Source organism: Polypterus senegalus, unplaced genomic scaffold, assembly GCF_016835505.1.
Source record: "Polypterus senegalus isolate Bchr_013 unplaced genomic scaffold, ASM1683550v1 scaffold_4177, whole genome shotgun sequence".
NCBI classification, from domain to species: Eukaryota; Metazoa; Chordata; class Cladistia; order Polypteriformes; family Polypteridae; genus Polypterus; species Polypterus senegalus.
In genome coordinates this window covers 18,237-36,202 of record NW_024383211.1, presented here as the reverse complement: position 1 = coordinate 36,202, position 17,966 = coordinate 18,237, and the positions used below count along the sequence as shown (strand labels likewise).

At 40.3% G+C, this 17,966-nt stretch overlaps 1 long non-coding RNA gene across 1 annotated transcript; it reads left to right on the top strand.

The window, feature by feature from the left end:
* Nucleotides 1-1,137: 1,137 nt before the first annotated feature.
* On the top strand, nt 1,138-17,606 carry LOC120521451. Its single transcript, XR_005632130.1, has 3 exons — nt 1,138-1,244; nt 4,503-4,608; nt 17,297-17,606. It is a non-coding gene; the product is annotated as an uncharacterized LOC120521451 (long non-coding RNA).
* The last annotated feature ends 360 nt before the right edge of the window (nt 17,607-17,966 follow it).

Sequence of the window (17,966 nt, the reverse complement as noted above, 5' to 3'; positions counted from 1 at the left end):
GATTACTGTATTCCACTTTCAGCTGCGTTGTTCACTACTGTCATGTGGTTCTGTTTCAGGCAGGGTTCCTCCCTTGGCTTGGGTTCGAATCCATGTTTTATGTCTTGTTGATTTTTTATTATTTTGTTTGTACTTATTTTATTTCTATTTATTTGTATTTTTCTTGGGCTTTGATTTTGTCTGTATATGTATGCCTTGATTACATTCCTTGTGTTTTGTGGGTGGTTCCCCAGTAGGGTCGGGCCACCTGCTCACACTGCAAGGGACTTCCCTGAGATCTGTATAGTCGAGGACAACTTGTAGTCCCTTGTGGTTAACTTGATATGTGCTTGAGAGTGGTGAGTTTTTGCTTTGTGATTTTCTGTGCTTATTGCATTTTTGAGTATATCTCAATATTCTGTATTGGGACTTTATTTTCACTCTGACTGCTTTGTGGTTCAGGCAACTTCTTTTGCCATTTTGTGCTCCAATGAGCTTATGCGTTTTGTTCTGAGCATCCTTGTTTGTAAAACAAAAATCTTTTCATATTGTATAAATTCTATGTGGCCTTCTATGTTACTATTCAGGTTTTTTGATGGGATTTCCCCCTCTATTGAGAGTTTTGGAACTGTTACAGTTAATCTTGAGACCATATATACCTGCAGAATCATTTATTTATTTGCACATGCACTCTCTTGTTGGTGGTGCAGTGGTAGCGCTACTGCCTTGCAGTTAGGAGATCTGGTTCTGCTTCGGGTACTCCCTGTATGGAGTTTGCATGATCTCCCTGTGTCTGCGTGGGTTTCCTCTGGGTGCTCTGGTTTACTCCCACAGTCCAAAGACATGCAAGTTAGGTGCATTGGCCCCAGTGTGTGCTTGGTGTGTGTGCCTGTGGTGGGCTGACACCCTGCCTGGGATTTGTTCCTGCCTTGCACCCTGTGCTGGGTGGGATTGGCTCCAGCAGACCCCTGTGTTAGGATATAGCAGGTTGGATGACTGACTCTTTTTTTTGCAGTTCCTTTTCACTTAGCTTATTGTTGTGTATTCTTGCCTATTGTTGGAAGACTCACAGAATAAGATTTTCATTATACTAAGTACATATGACCATAAAGTTGAAGTTGATGGTGAGTTTGTCATCTTCTGTCTCTTGCAGAATATCCTCGCTTGCTTAGCCCTGGGACTTCTGGCCACGGTCACTCTGTGTCATGGTGATTGTTTCCTTTATCCCAACCCACCTCGTCCAGTCAATGGTAAAGTCCCCTCAGGTATGAGTTTTCTTGTTTAAAACTTTTATGCTGTGCTATATTTGAGTCAGGTTTTCACAGAAATCGCTTCTCATTCAATCAGATGTTAATCCATTGAAATGTGAAACATGAATTATATGTTAAATGGTGAGCAAAGCAGTAAACAGTAGCAGGCATTCACCCTCACAGGAGTCAGGGGCAGCTGGCGACAAGGGCACAGATGTGAAGGGGAGAGGAAGGAGAGGCAAAATGTTGGAAGATGATCAGGAGACCAGGAGTAACAGAGTAGCAAGAGCATATTAATGTTTAGGTGGGCTCTGTGGGCAGAGGTGTCTGTTGTCTGTACTGTTGTGTTGTACTTTGTTATTCCAAGCTATTATTCATTTCTTCATTTGTGAACAAAGTCCCCTTTTTGTGCATTTTTGAACCCCTGTGTTCAAAGGAAGGGCATAGAGGGGAGGTGGCCACTGGGCATTTAGGCCCACATACGTATTCTAAAGGGACACAAAAAAAAACTGTGTAATGTCATTCTGCACCAGGATCTGCCAGTACTTCACCTGATAACAAAAGGTATAAATCAGAGTTGAACTGACATCTTTCCAGAGGCCGCACTGCAAACTTCTTGAGCCATTAAGGAGCAAATTGGACACAAGCAAAAGCAAACAGATGTAAATAAGTGAAGGACTCACCTATGATGAGATTTTGTAGCTGGAAGTGTCTTTAACATTTTGAGGGCTGATTTTTTACTAAAAACATAGTTTTTTGAAAAACATAGAAATCAACACTAAACATCTGTTGCTGCATGCTGTGGCTGCCAGTTTGCCAAGGATGTGTGGCAGGCTTGCTGCCAGGCTGTCTTTGTGTGGCTGGGGCAGCAGCAGTGGTCACGGTCACAGTACATTGCATTCTGGTTTCTACCTCTTATCCTTGTTAAGTAGCAGTCCTCCCCACGACCAGTGCCGTAGGGGTGTCAGCTTCATGAACCTGTTCAGCACCACGATTAGCTGGGGACCAGTCAGCTGAAACTGGAACCTCACATTCGTTTCAACAAGTCCTAGTCCAATTCAGAGAAAAACGTCCACGGAGTATTTTGCTTTACAAGTCCGCCTTGATCTCTTGCCACATGTCAGTGCCATTTTTGCCATTGTTTGTGCCTTGCTACTCACGGGAGCGAGGAAATCTCGGTCAAAACCAATGCTAACTTTCCTTCTAGCAACAAGAGTCCAGTTAATACAAAATGGTTTGCTATGTCAATGTTTACAGTTGATTACCATCGTCAACTCCTCCTTTTGACAAAAGTCGACATCAGCCTTGAAAGAGTTAAGACAATCTTGAGAGATTCCACCTCTCTTCCTAAACTAGTTACACTCATCCCATACGGGGAATTCTGCCTGCTCTCTGGCACTCTCAGGTGTCTTTCTCAATGGGACTCAGAGAAACTCTAGGGCACTCTGCCCAGGGGTCACTCATGAGCACACTCTTTAAAAAATCTCAGAAGCACCCACCCTCTCTCTGAAATTGAGAGCTGATGAGTTGCTCTTTCTTTCTTTGAGAAGCTGAAGTCGACAAGCTCTTCTGTTTGTGAACCTGAGAACTGAAATCCAGTTTGCCAAGCTAAACACTGAGCCAGTCTGAAGGCTGAGATTTAGCCATTTACTTCAAGAAGGGAATTTCAGCATCAAGCGCTTGTATGCCAGAAAAAGTTTTCAGTGTGAAGTTGCAGATGACACAGCAAAAGGGCCTAACTGAGGAAAGCACTGCACTGCAAAGACAAAGATCATGGAGAAGAGAGAAAGAGTGCTCTCAAATGCAAGAAGAATCCTGCTCTTGAACCCAGAGCAGCTTCAAAAGCAACAGCTCCACACATCATCAGACGTTATCAAACTATTTATCTGTGCCAAGATAAATAACAACTGTAAATATCAAGAAAACAGCCAGGCTCTCTATGATTTACAGTATGTGTGTCTGTCTAGTCTGTCTCCGTCCTATATTATATACTGTGTGTGCCTGCGGTGGCTGGCGCCTGCCGGGGTTTGTTTCCTGCCTTGCACCCTGTGTTGCTGGGATTGGCTCCAGCAGCCCTGCGTGACCCTGTAGTTAGGATATAGCGAGTTGGATAATGGATGGATGGATATATTGTGACCACTAGCAGGCATTGCAGCACCCCAAATCCCTGACACAACTGCACAGACACAAGTCCCAGTTTACATAAAAGGTTTATTAATACAAAAACTTTGCACAAAGGCACCAAAAGTGGCATATACTCAACACAACACAATTCTTCTTCTCTCTTTTCTTCTCCTCCACACCTCCCAGGTAAGCAATGTCTGTCCTATACACCCAATTCCAACTCGTCTGGATGATCTGGATGAAGTATTAGTGGTTTCTTTTATCTATCACCTGGGAGTACCTCGAGTGTTATGGCATAGCCCATTGAAAGCACTTATGACTTAAATGGAAGCCCCTTAAAGTAGGGATTGTGAATCCTGGCAGCTCCCCCATGGAGCCCAAAAGGGCTGCCCCGCAGAACTACAGTTCCCAGCATGCCCTGTGTGTGTCTGTGTGGGAATCCTAACCCAGAGAGGCTGTGATCTAGTATTTATTGGGAGAGAAAAGAAATGAATACGCTTTACACTTCATTCACCTATATTCACCTCACCCTTTGGCCACAAACACTGTTTCAGCAGCTGCCCATCATCATTAGCTATTATTTACAGGGCGGTAAGCTTTGGGATGATGGTGTGCTTGGTGTCTCCATGATATGGATAAACGACCTCCATTTTACTGTTGTATGTGAGATCAGCATTGGACAAGTTATCTCAGGGTTAGCGTGAAGCAGACCCAAATTGCCAGTCTACCTTCAAGAATATGTCTTTGAAAAACATACAAGAAATATTTATTCATACACTTTGATTAATTTTGTGGTTTTGTAGCCCACCCGCCTCTAGTCTGTAGCCATGATCAACTAATGCAAAAAAGCAGCCGCATTGTGCTGGTGCTTCAAGACAAATCTCTAAGATACATCCATCCATCCATTATCCAACCCGCTATATCCTAACTACTGGGTCACGAGGGTCTGCTGGAGCCAATCCCAGCCAACACAGGGTGCAAGGCAGGAACCAAACCCCGGGCAGTGCACCAGCCCACCACAGGCTCTAAGATGATCTTTATATTTGAAATGGTCATTACCTTGAGCCAGTTGATCTCTGAAATGGAGAAAAAGTGACTTAATTATGTAGTAATTTGTACAGGTGTATAAAAACCTCTTATTCTTTTCAGGTTGCATGGATATTCAAGGTGTGTTACACCCCACTGGTTCTAAATGGATAAATGAATATTGCTACAGATGTGTTTGTACCAGAAAAAAAATATCATGCTGCAATACGTAAGTAACTTCTTTTATTGATGGGGGAGACTAAATTGTTGCACGCGTTCCCTCAGGAACCATATTGGCTAGTCTTAATAAGACTCTCAAAGCACCAATGATGCTTTCTAATAACATTGCATATACATTTACACTCTGATTTTTCATATAAACAGAATGAAAGAGTTAAAGAAAGGCCCAGAATAATATATAATTTTTGGAATATCTAGTTATTCATCCATCCATCTATTATCCAACCCACTATATCCTAACTACAGGGTCACGGGGGTCTGCTGGAGCCAATCCCAGCCAACACAGGGTGCAAGGCAGATGCTCATTTTAAAAAAAAAAATTGAATATAGGCAATAAAAAAAGTTCAGGCAATCCAAAAGATACAGAAAATAATAAGAAATGTCAATTAATTCACAAACAGTACAAAATTGATGAAAGATTAAAATATATATGAAATACAATTTGTGGAATTAAACGAAAGGACAAAGAAGTAAATGCATAGCACAAATCAAAAAGGTATGGTATGTAAATTAAAAAATTTTTAATTTTAAAATATACTTTAAAAAAAATGATCTTGTACCAGAAAAATTATAAGACAATGATTTCATTGATCGTAATATTATTTATTAAATTATCAAACAACCACCGTAATTACCGATAAAACAAATTTCTTTTGTTGACAAAATAACATGTAACAATGAAAAACAAACTTACCAACTATTAGTGTTCATATGTAGCCAATCATACATGATAAGCATTGAACAGAAATACTTATTAACACTAAGCTGCATAATTTCACCAATGATTTAATAACCTTTCATGGAAATTCAGAATCAGCAGAGTAAAGAAAATTTCACAAACAGTATTAAATCACTAAAAGTACTGTATTTTAAGCACAAAACCACAAAAAGCAAAAAGTCAATTTCAAAAAACCAAAGCTCAAAACAATTTGCCTTAAAAAAGACAGTAACAAGAACCTAACTGTTGAAATATGATCATTGGCTTAACAGACAAACCTACTTCAACAATAGCACTGAATCGGCTGCCAAGAAAGCATCTTGAAATGTTGTCAGTCAATCAAAGTGGTGGGGCAAATTCTGGAAAATACAGAGTTCTGAGTAAAATAGATAGACACAAATTTAATGCACATAAAAATGTCAATTCTACGAGGCAATAAACCTTTATTATACGAGATGTGTCACAATAATCCATACCAAACATCGGAAGTTTACTTGCGTATACTAACTATAGCTAGTTATTTTGTTAAGAGCATTGCTGAGTGCCAATTTTCCAGTCTTTTGAAAAACACCACACATCCATCCATTATCCAACTCGTTATATCCTCACTGCAGGGTCACGGGGGTCTTCTGGAGCCAATCCCAGCCAACACAGGGCACAAGGCAGGAACAAACACCGGGCAGGGCCAGCCCAACACCACACATAAAGTATAAAATATCTGGACTGTTCTCCACTCAACTTTCCTTATACCCGTTTACGTAAACTTCAAAACTGTGTGTTTCCTGCAAAATTTCAATCACATATCTTTGTTTATAATGCAAGTTGATATGGCAAAGAACAAGTTCCGGTAATCCGATTAAACTGAACTTTCAACTATGATTGTTTTTTTGTGGTCAGTAATATACCACTTCCAGTCACTGGATCCAGGTAAAATTGTATATCTAACGATAAGTAATGATCAAACAAAATTTAAATTATTTATCCCTATTTATATAATGGTAGTAATGCATATATAACAGTGCTGATACCTGTTAAGATATCATTTGCAGATTAAGGTGACATTCTATTTCTATGTGTTTCTTAACGATGATGTAAAATTTCAATTATTTTTCTCTTCTTATAATGCAGTTTCACATTAAAAACTACTATACAAAATTTCAATTAATTGTTTATTTAAACTATGTACCAGGTTATTTGAAAAATTTTGAAATGTGTTCAGGTATAAAGTATCACTTCTGGCTGAGGTATGTTGCCCAAAAGTTGATAGAAAACTAACATTTTGATATAACACCAATTTGCCAAATTTCATTTACCTAGCTCAAAACGTTCATGTTGTCCACACACACACACAGACATAATTTCAAAAATGATCAAAACGTGTTCAGGAGGACATGAAATGTGGAGATTCATCAAAATTCGAAAAGTTGAATTTTTTCACAATTGCTATTCTGCCTTTATATTACATAGCAAAATACCCGCGGCAGCGGAGAAGTAGTGTGTTAAAGAAGGAAAGAGAAACAAAAGGAAACATTTTGAAAATAACGTAACATGATTGTCAATGTAATTGTGTTGTCATTGTTATGAGCGTTGCTGGTATACGAGGTGTGGCAGAAAAGTAATGAGACTGATTTTTTATTTACCAAAGTTTTTATTTTTTTCAAACATCAATGTTATCCCCTTCAAAGTAGTTCCCTTGGGCAGCTACACACCGATGGAGACGTTGTTCCCACTGTTGGTAGCAGCGCTGGAAGTCTTCAACCGGTATGGTCTTCAGCATGTCCGTTACACTCTTTTGGATGTTTTCTAAAGTCCCGAAATGACGTCCTTTGAGGACATTTTTCAGTTTAAGAAAAAGGAAAAAGTCAAACGGACTGAGGTCAGGTGAATAAGGGGGCTGGGGAACCACAGGAATGCATTTTGAGGTCAAAAATTCTGTTATGGAGAGGGCAGTTTTTCGGCACCATTTTGGCACAGACCTTTCACATGTGCAAATGTTCAGTCAAAATTTGATGAACGGTAAATCTGTTTAAATTTAATTGTTCACTCAACATTTTTAAAGTTAAACGACGGTCTGATCTCACACGTTCGATGTTTTCATTGGTTTTCGAAGTTGAAGTCCTCCCTGAATGGTGTTCATCTTCAACGTGTTTTCTGCCTTCCAAAAATGATTTGTGCCAGCGAAAAACTTGAGCTCGGGATAAAGAATGTTCCCCATAGGCCTGTTTTAACTTTTCAAACGTCCACACTTGCCGTTTAATGGCACGTTGCTCCAAATTCCGCTGTTCCATTTTGTGTGACGCAAACCAAAAACACAATTAAGCTAATAGCAGTCACAAAAATCTCGTAGTTAACGGAAGGAGCTGAAACTCGCACTGAGCTATGGGAGGTACTGATACACGTGCTCTATCAAGGACAACAGCGCAGCATTGCCAGATCGCCTGCAGTGTTGCCAGTCTCATTACTTTTCTGCCACACCTTGTATATATACATATATATATATACACACACATATATATACATATATATGCATATACATATCTACATATATACACATATATATATATGTGTATATATATGTATATATATATATATATATATATATATATATATATATATATATTAAGGGTGGACTTGATTAAAAAATTAATCTAATTAATTAGAGGCTGTGTAATTCATTAATCGAATGTAATCACACATGAAAATTTGCCCCAAATCACACATTTTTTTTTTTAATTTAAAAGGGTTTTAGTGGTCGACAGAATCAAGTAATAGACATGGACATGAATATTGTACACTCAAGCTCTTTTAATTTCTGAAAAAAAAATGCATTTAAACTGCATTTCAATTCAAAACAGAAACAAAAATATCATCCCTGGCTAAAATTGGGCAGACTTAAAAATAAAGTGGTATTTTAAGTACTTTAAGTACATTTTCAGAATGGCATTGTCTTTAAATAATAATAACAAAAATTTCAACATAAAGTGCAGTTTTCTTCTTAAAAAAATAAGTCAGAAACATAAAGGTAATTTGACCAGCTTCACCTTTAAACTCTGAGTAACCTTAGCCAAAATTATTTTGTACATTAGGCTAAAACAGTGTGATCATTGAACATTTTGTAATTAGATGTAATTAGAATTAGTAACGGTCACGGAAGTCCAATGATCCCCAGTAAGAGCCACAAAGTCCGCTTTCTGTAATGCATCTAATTTTGCTTGCTTTTCAATGTCATAAAGCTGTTGAATTTTACTTGAAATACGCTAACTGTAGCACATTTTCTAACCCTCTATCTGCCACCACTGTTAGTGGTCTACAGCAATGTATTTTGTGAGAGAATTTGTAAGTTTGACCGATGTTGACTTAGGAATTTTGGTCCTGAAGCCAGTCATTTCATGAGGTTTGGGCTGCCGACACCTTTTGTTGGTACTCGAACCCGTACTGCTAGTGCTAACAGCATACACAGTTTCTGTGCTCTCTGTAACATGTTTTGCATTTAGATGGAACCGTAAGGTTAAAGTGCCTCGGTGGTATGCAAACTCCTTTCTTCCGACTCTTACATTTTGTAGCTCTGATGTGTGCAACAATGTAATCGATGTACCAGGAAATCATGCATTGACAAAGTTCCCTTTGCTTGGAATGCAAAGTGTGATTAAATGCGTTATTTTTTTTACGCGTTATGGAGTACATGCATCGAAGCTTCTCAGCAGTGCTTGTGCTAAGAAAAGGAAACATTTTAAAAATAACGTAACATGATTGTCAATGTAATAGGTTTGTGACCATTATGAGTGTTTCTATCATCAAGGATTTGATTAGCATTATTTCTTTCAATCAGGTTCGTATTTGGAGGACATGTTGTGTTCAGGTTTATTCCGTGTTTGTCAACCGTTGTAAAGATAACAGGTTTCATTCATTGAAGTGTTCACCACCCAAATCGGAACTCGTGAATGCAAGATGTGCAACAGGCAATCCCGGTAGTAAGTTGTGGAAATTGCCTGCGAATATTTAGTGGTAGCGTGTGTATGAACTTAATTTAATCTTTTCCAGTCCTGCAAAGTCAGTTGACACGAGCCGCTCGGAGTACATGCATCGAAGATTCTAAGCTGTGCTATCTCGTGCGATCTCGCGATGTCCCCGGCTTTATTTAATGTTAGCTAAGACCCGGCCCTTAAATGTTTCTTGCTACAGCAATTTTAACTACGTTACAAAGTGATCCAAAGTCTCGTTTATACCTCGTGTCTTCTCAATAAACTTGTATCTCTCGAATACCATACTCGTCGTAGGCATGACAAACGGCAGCGGGAGTGTGTCTATAAACTTAATTTAAACTTACGGTTCACACCGTGCTTTGTTTCCGCAATAGCTGCACTTATGAAAATGCTTGTATGCACCACTCGCTTCCTAATCTTTTGCTGCCTTCTCAATTGTGAAATGGCGTTTTTGTTCAGCTCTTTGGAGCTCTTCCTTGTTCTCTACGCACTTACGTAGGAGGCGATGACCCGACATGCAACTCCACCTCCCACGCCATCAAGCTCAGTCCATTACAGTATATGGACAAAAATACGTTCCAGTTATGACCATTACGTATAGAATTTCGAAATGAAACCTGCCCAACTTTTGTAAGTAAGCTGTAAGGAATGAGCCTGCCAAATTTCAGCCTTCTACCTACACGGGAAGTTGGAGAATTAGTGATGAGTGAGTGAGTGAGTGAGTCAGTGAGGGCTTTGCCTTTTATTAGTATAGATATGTATATGTATATATATATATACAGTATGTGTTTCTGTATATACAGTGGTGTGAAAACTATTTGCCCCTTCCTGATTTCTTATTCTTTTGCATGTTTGTCACACAAAATGTTTCTGATCATCAAACACATTTAACCATTAGTCAAATATAACACAAGTAAACACAAAATGCAGTTTTTAAATGATGGTTTTATTATTTAGGGGAGAAAAATCCAAACCTACATGGCCCTGTGTGAAAAAGTAATTGCCCCCTTGTTAAAAAATAACCTAACTGTGGTGTATCACACCTGAGTTCAATTTCCATAGCCAACCCCAGGCCTGATTACTGCCACATCTGTTTCAATCAAGAAATCACTTAAATAGGAGCCGCCTGACACAGAGAAGTAGACCAAAAGCACCTCAAAAGCTCCACATCATACCAAGATCCAAAGAAATTCAGGAACAAATGAGAACAGAAGTAATTGAGATCTATCAGTCTGGTAAAGGTTATAAAGCCATTTCTAAAGCTTTGGGACTCCAGCGAACCACAGTGAGAGCCATTATCCACAAATGGCAAAAACATGGAACAGTGGTGAACCTTCCCAGGAGTGGCCGGCCGACCAAAATTACCCCAAGAGCGCAGAGACGACTCATCCGAGAGGTCACAAAAGACCCCAGGACAACGTCTAAAGAACTGCAGGCCTCACTTGCCTCAATTAAGGTCAGTGTTCACGATTCCACCATAAGAAAGAGACTGGGCAAAAACGGCCTGCATGGCAGATTTCCAAGACGCAAACCACTGTTAAGCAAAAAGAACATTAGGGCTCGTCTCAATTTTGCTAAGAAACATCTCAATGATTGCCAAGACTTTTGGGAAAATACCTTGTGGACTGATAAAACAAAAGTTGAACTTTTTGGAAGGCAAATGTCCCGTTACATCTGGCGTAAAAGGAACACAGCATTTCAGAAAAAGAACATCATACCAACAGTAAAATATGGTGGTGGTAGTGTGATGGTCTGGGGTTGTTTTGTTGCTTCAGGACCTGGAAGGCTTGCTGTGATAGATGGAACCATGAATTCTACTGTCTACCAAAAATCCTGAAGGAGAATGTCCGCCATCTGTTCGTCAACTCAAGCTGAAGCGAACTTGGGTGCTGCAACAGGACAATGACCCAAAACACACCAGCAAATCCACCTCTGAATGGCTGAAGAAAAACAAAATGAAGACTTTGGAGTGGCCTAGTCAAAGTCCTGACCTGAATCCATATGAGATGCTATGGCATGACCTTAGATAGGGGGTTCATGCTAGAAAACCCCCAAATAAAGCTGAATTACAACAATTCTGCAAAGATGAGTGGGCCAAAATTCCTCCAGGGCGCTGTAAAAGACTCACTGCAAGTTATCACAAACGCTTGATTGCAGTTATTGCTGCTAAGGGTGGCCCAACCAGTTATTAGGTTCAGGGGGCAATTACTTTTTCACACAGGGCCATGTAGGTTTGGATTTTTTCTCCTAAATAATAAAACCATCATTTAAAACTGCATTTTGTGTTTACTTGTGTTATATTTGACTAATGGTTAAATGTGTTTGATAATCAGAAACATTTTGTGTGACAAACATGCAAAGAATAAGAAATCAGGAAGGGGGCAAATAGTTCATCACACCACTGTATATATATGTACAGTGGTGTGAAAAAATATTTGCCCCCTTCCTGATTTCTTATTCTTTGCATGTTTGTCACACAAAATGTTTCTGATCATCAAACACTTTTAACCATTAGTCAAATATATAACACAAGTAAACACAAAATGCAGTTTTAAATGATGGTTTTATTATTTAGGGAGAAAAATCCAAACCTACATGGCCCTGTGTGAAAAAGTAATTGCCCCTTGTTAAAAAATAACCTAACTGTGGTGTATCACACCTGAGTTCAATTTCCGTAGCCACCCCCAGGCCTGATTACTGCCACACCTGTTTCAGTCAAGAAATCACTTCAATAGGAGCTGCCTGACACAGAGAAGTAGACCAAAAGCACCTCAAAAGCTAGACATCATGCCAAGATTCAAAGAAATTCAGGAACAAATGAGAACAGAAGTATTGAGATCTATCAGTCTGGTAAAGGTTATAAAGCCATTTCTAAAGCTTTGGGACTCCAGCGAACCACAGTGAGAGCCATTATCCACAAATGGCAAAAATATGGAACAGTGGTGAACCTTCCCAGGAGTGGCCGGCCGACCAAAATTACCCCAAGAGCTCAGAGACGACTCATCCGAGAGGTCACAAAGACCCCAGGACAACGTCTAAAGAACTGCAGGCCTCACTTGCCTCAATTAAGGTCAGTGTTCACGACTCCACCATAAGAAAGAGACTGGGCAAAACGGCCTGCATGGCAGATTTCAAGACGCAAACCACTGTTAAGCAAAAGAACATTAGGGCTCGTCTCAATTTTGCTAAGAAACATCTCAATAATTGCCAAGACTTTTGGGAAAATACCTTGTGGACTGATGAGACAAAAGTTGAACTTTTGGAAGGCAAATGTCCCGTTACATCTGGCGTAAAAGGAACACAGCATTTCAGAAAAAGAACATCATACCAACAGCAAAATATGGTGGTGGTAGTGTGATGGTCTGGGGTTGTTTTGCTGCTTCAGGACCTGGAAGGCTTGCTGTGATAGATGGAACCATGAATTCTACTGTCTACCAAAAATCCTGAAGGAGAATGTCCGCCATCTGTTCGTCAACTCAAGCTGAAGCGATCTTGGGTGCTGCAACAGGACAATGACCCAAAACACACCAGCAAATCCACCTCTGAATGGCTGAAGAAAAACAAAATGAAGACTTTGGAGTGGCCTAGTCAAAGTCCTGACCTGAATCCAATTGAGATGCTATGGCATGACCTTAAAAAGGCGGTTCCTGCTAGAAAACCGTCAAATAAAGCTGAATTACAACAATTCTGCAAAGATGAGTGGGCCAAAATTCCTCCAGAGCGCTGTAAAAGACTCATTGCAAGTTATCGCAAACGCTTGATTGCAGTTATTGCTGCTAAGGGTGGCCCAACCAGTTATTAGGTTCAGGGGCAATTACTTTTTCACACAGGGCCATGTAGGTTTGGATTTTTTTTTCTCCCTGAATAATAAAAACCATCATTTAAAAACTGTATTTTGTGTTTACTTGTGTTATATTTGACTAATGGTTAAATGTGTTTGATGATCAGAAACATTTTGTGTGACAAACATGCAAAAGAATAAGAAATCAGGAAGAGGGCAAAGAGTTTTTCACACCACTGTATATGTATTGTGGAAAATGTACCCCCAAACACAGACAGACTGACACCAGGATGTCCAAAGCACACTCCTTTTTTTTGTTTTTCCACTGCACCACAATGCCTTCTCTCACCAACTCTCTTTCCCTTCTTTTTCTTCTTCTTCTTTCTTTCTCTTTCTCTCTCTCAACCTCCTTCCTCTTCCTCACAAACTTCGTCTCCTTCCTCCCAACTCTGGCTCGTCTACTAGAAGGAGGCGCCCCTTTATCATGACCCGGATGAGCCCCAGGTGCTCCCCTTGACGTCACTTCCTGGTGTGGCGGAAGTGTCAGGAAAGCACCTAGAAGCACTCCGGGTCTTCTTGGAATTATTTCCGGCAGCACTTCCTGGTGTGGCGGAAGTGCTGCCATCCAGGATTCCCTCACTGTCTGGGCGCCCCCTGGCGGTGGCCACGTCCTCTCACGAATGTCCCAATGTATATGTATATATTGTGAGCTGGAGGGCTGATCGCACCCCAAATAGAGACATACGCCCCTGGGAAAACCACAAACCTTGAAACACTGACTACTCTCACATTGCTCCTTACCCTTGTACTATAACGCATAATACAAGCCTCGCGTACTCCGCTGCCTTAAAAGCCGTGCGCAGCACCTGTCAGATTTGGAATTGATTGTTTGCTTTTATCTCTCTCTGCTCATGGCGGAACTGTCATCTCTGACTTGTCATGGAGTACGTTTAAGCTAATGTGTTTGCGGTGTTTGAATAAAAATCCTTCTTGTTTCTACGACCTCCTGTGTCTCTGTGCAAATCTGTGACCCAAGCGTGACAAGTGGTACCAGGAGTGGTTGCACAGATGGATGCCACCGAAGACTTATTTCAGAGGTCTAAAACTTATGCACTTAAAGACTGGAAACTAAACATGTGCAAATCTGTGACCCAAGCGTGACAATATATATGTATATATATATGTGTACTAGCAAAATACCCGCGCTTCGTAGCGGCGAAGTACTGCCTTAAAATTTTTATTAAGAAGAAAATGAAACCTTTTTAAACTGAAGGAAAATATACCAATAATTATTTGTTAAGGATCTCTTTGTATAACACGTTGTCAGTTTGGCTCTCCGGTTGTAATATGACTAAGCTGTGCGCTAAGCTTACTCTTGTACATGCAACCTCAGTTGCGACAGTATTTGCAGGACTTGTGTTGAAGTGACATTCGGCATCTGTCAAGCGTTGTAAGCACACAACCGGTTTCATCGATAACTTCACATCCAGCTTTTGAGAGTTTAAACATTCATAAACATCAAAATGTCCACTACTGAAATCGTCACCTGTCAGTCTAAGATGTTTAAGAGGCATTGGCGGTTGTTGAAAGGTGTAAAATATTTGGCCATTTTGGTACACTTGAAAGTGACAACCGAACAATTCAGCGGCAGCCATCAACTCACATGCAAAACCATAGGTGAAGGGCTTAAGCATTTAACACTTCTAGTGCTCCTGTGTAGTATAATTTTCTCCTGTACCATCATCAGTCCACACCTTGAACCTGTCCCAGTCATTCAATACATAAGACACAATGTTCCTCCGGATATCAAGAGTGAGCCTGATATGGCCGTGCAATATGTAACAAAGAGAATGGAAAAGGTAGGTGCCATCTCCGGGCATGGAAACCACTTGGTAAGTGACAGTTCTTTGATCGATGGTGATCACCTCGATAGACATGTTAATGGGGGTACGGTTGGAATGATAAATGGGTGCCTGAACAATGTAAAATAAGTCTAAAATACCTACACAATAACTATAATCATAATAAATGAACAATAAAACAGGGGAGAAGCCGTGGATTAAATAAAAAGGCTGTAGTTATCAGCAGGGAGACGTGAATCCCGTGGCAAAGCAAGGAAGGGAATGTAGAGACTGGAAGAAAAGACGGCCTTATATAGGCAGGCAGCCAACAACGTGGGAGGCGTTGGAATGGGTGACCCAACGGCACCTCACACGGTGACCGAGCTGCAGGCTATGGACGTATATATGTACGTAAGTAGGATTCAGTTAGCCTTGGGAACCCGCGTACCAAATTTCTTGAAGATGGGCCCATAAGTAACAAAGACCGCTGAAAAGTTCAATATGGCGGCCGACAGTGGCATCATACCACCGAAATAAGTACCAAATTTCAACCTTCTACCTACACGGAAGTTGGAGAATTAGTGACGTTGGAAAGTTCAATATGGCGGCTGACAGTGGCGTCACACCACCGAAATAAGTACGTACATTGGTTTCGGTTAGCGCAGGGAAACCACCTACCAAATTTCGTGAAGATGGGGCCATAAATAAGAAAGTTCAACATGGCAAACGTTGTCAACCGTTATGCCCGTTACGCGTAGAATTTCGAAGTGAAACCTGCTTAACTTTTGTAAGTTAGCTGTAAGGAATGAGCCTGCCAAATTTCAGCCTTCTACCTACACAGGAAGTTGGAGAATTAGTGATAAGTGAGTGAGTGAGTGAGTGAGTGAGGGCTTTGCCTTTTATTATTATAGATAAACAGGGTGAGACAGAAAGGACGGACGTTTTTTACAAAATCACAAAATTGTTAATTTGTTCTTACAAAGAAATTTATTGAAAGATTTGAGTTCATATTGAAATAGCATTTGACAATTTGTAGGGATGGAAATGCAGGTCTAAATGCAAAATACGCCTTACCGAACGATACTGAGGCCAAGGTAAGAAGAATGCTTCCGAGCAGATCGACTTGGACTGCGCAGCAGGGCTAGTCATACGCTTTCCACATTTTCAGGGGTACGTGCCGTTCGTGCAACCCCCGGCGGTCTTTTGTTCATTAGTGTACCTCATGTACGAAGTGCTTTAACCCAACGAAGGATAGTGTTACGAGTATTACGAACAGCTTTATTTCTGTGGATATTGAAATGGCAATGAAACTCACGCTGAACTGCGGTAATAGATTGGTTGTTCTTGACAAAACAGTCGTACGCAAAAACGCGTTGTCCTATCGTCCACGGGTCCATGGCTTCAACTAAAAAGAAAATAAAAAAATGCTAAGACTTTGCGAACCTAATACCACTTACCGCACATCTGTCACTCCACCTAGTGGTGAGTTCTAGCCATTTCAAAGACGTCCGTCCTTATGCCTCACCCTGTACAAGAAAGTAAAAACTGAAACATGCAGTCTGGTGAAGACCCCCTTCAAACCTGACACCGCAGTTTGAGCAGTTTGCTCAGCAATAGTGGGCTAAAGGACCTGTGGACAGGTGCAGACGTCTCATGGAGAGCTTCAGGAATTGCTTGTCTGCAGCAATTGCAAATTCTAAAGATTATGCAACAAACTATGAGGTTAAGGCTCCCATCATTTCCCCCCAGGCCATTTTAATTTGTGTTATTATTTAAAATATTCTGTTGAACCAAAACTTTTAACACAAAGTCTGATTTTTGTTAAATATGGAAAAAACAAAGATGAATGCCCATTACTTTTGTCAGTTTCAAGTTATTTCAGAGACAATTGTGCATTCTTCTTTTTCATGGAAGGGTATCAACACATTTGTCCATGTCTGTACTTACTAGGAAAAGGTAGTTTATAAAATCAAAACAGTTCATTGTTCATTCTCCACCACTGACTTTCTGTGTCAGTCAGAGATCACATTGTAGGTATGTAGAACTAAATTTTACTATTAAAGTCTTATAAATGTCTTGGATCAGTCTTACAATAGAAGGGCACTATAGTACATCAAAATGTTTGACTCTCAACCTCTAAGTCCTTGTGTGCCCACAGAACGCTCACCTGTCCTCTCAAGGTTTATAGTGTAAAATTAGGTAAATGTGACCAGCATTGTGAATTGTGCTTACAACAGAAAAGTATTACAAAAAACTCAAAACTCTTGAGGTTCAGTCCTCACCATGCTGTTCATTATAATATTGACTAAGTGACGTGTATCCATTCACTTGTTTCCATTTTTTTTTCCTAACAGAATTCCACTGTTTCCTGATCTCCCCAGCGACTGTAAAACTGTGGTGGATAAAGACTGCAACTACAACCTGGTGAAGAAGAGTAAACCTGACACTGATTGTTTCGAAATGTCTGTTAACTAAGACATCACTCCCTTACAAGAAAATATCTAGTCATGTTAGACGTGTTTTTAGTCTTCCTTTGCTTTAGTCATTAACATTTCTTCTTTGCTAGTGAAAGAAGTAAAGTCGAGGCACACCTCACAAATTAACTGTGTGTATGGATGGTGGTGGGATTCTCCAGAAATAAAAACATTATTTTCTGCTTTCAAATTCTCAGGCTTTCTGCTTCTCTTGTCTCCAGGATGCTGCTTGGTACCAGATTCCTGGGGGACAGCAAAGGTCCATATGGTTGTAATGTGGTAGGAACTGATGAAGTGACAGACTGGTGACACAGAGGACGGTGTCTTTGCTAATGCAAGATAAAGTTCACGAAGATGCCAGGAATTCTAGGATTCTCAAAACATGCAAATCTCTCAACTTGCCATCTTTAGACATCAACAGTGGACCAGTTTAGCACAGAAATAATCTAAAACCTCCAGTACCTCAGTCATACCAGGGTGACCATGGGTGAGATAAGGGTACGAATATGTCTGCAAATATTCAGTGCCACTTTCTGGTTACTTCAGTCTA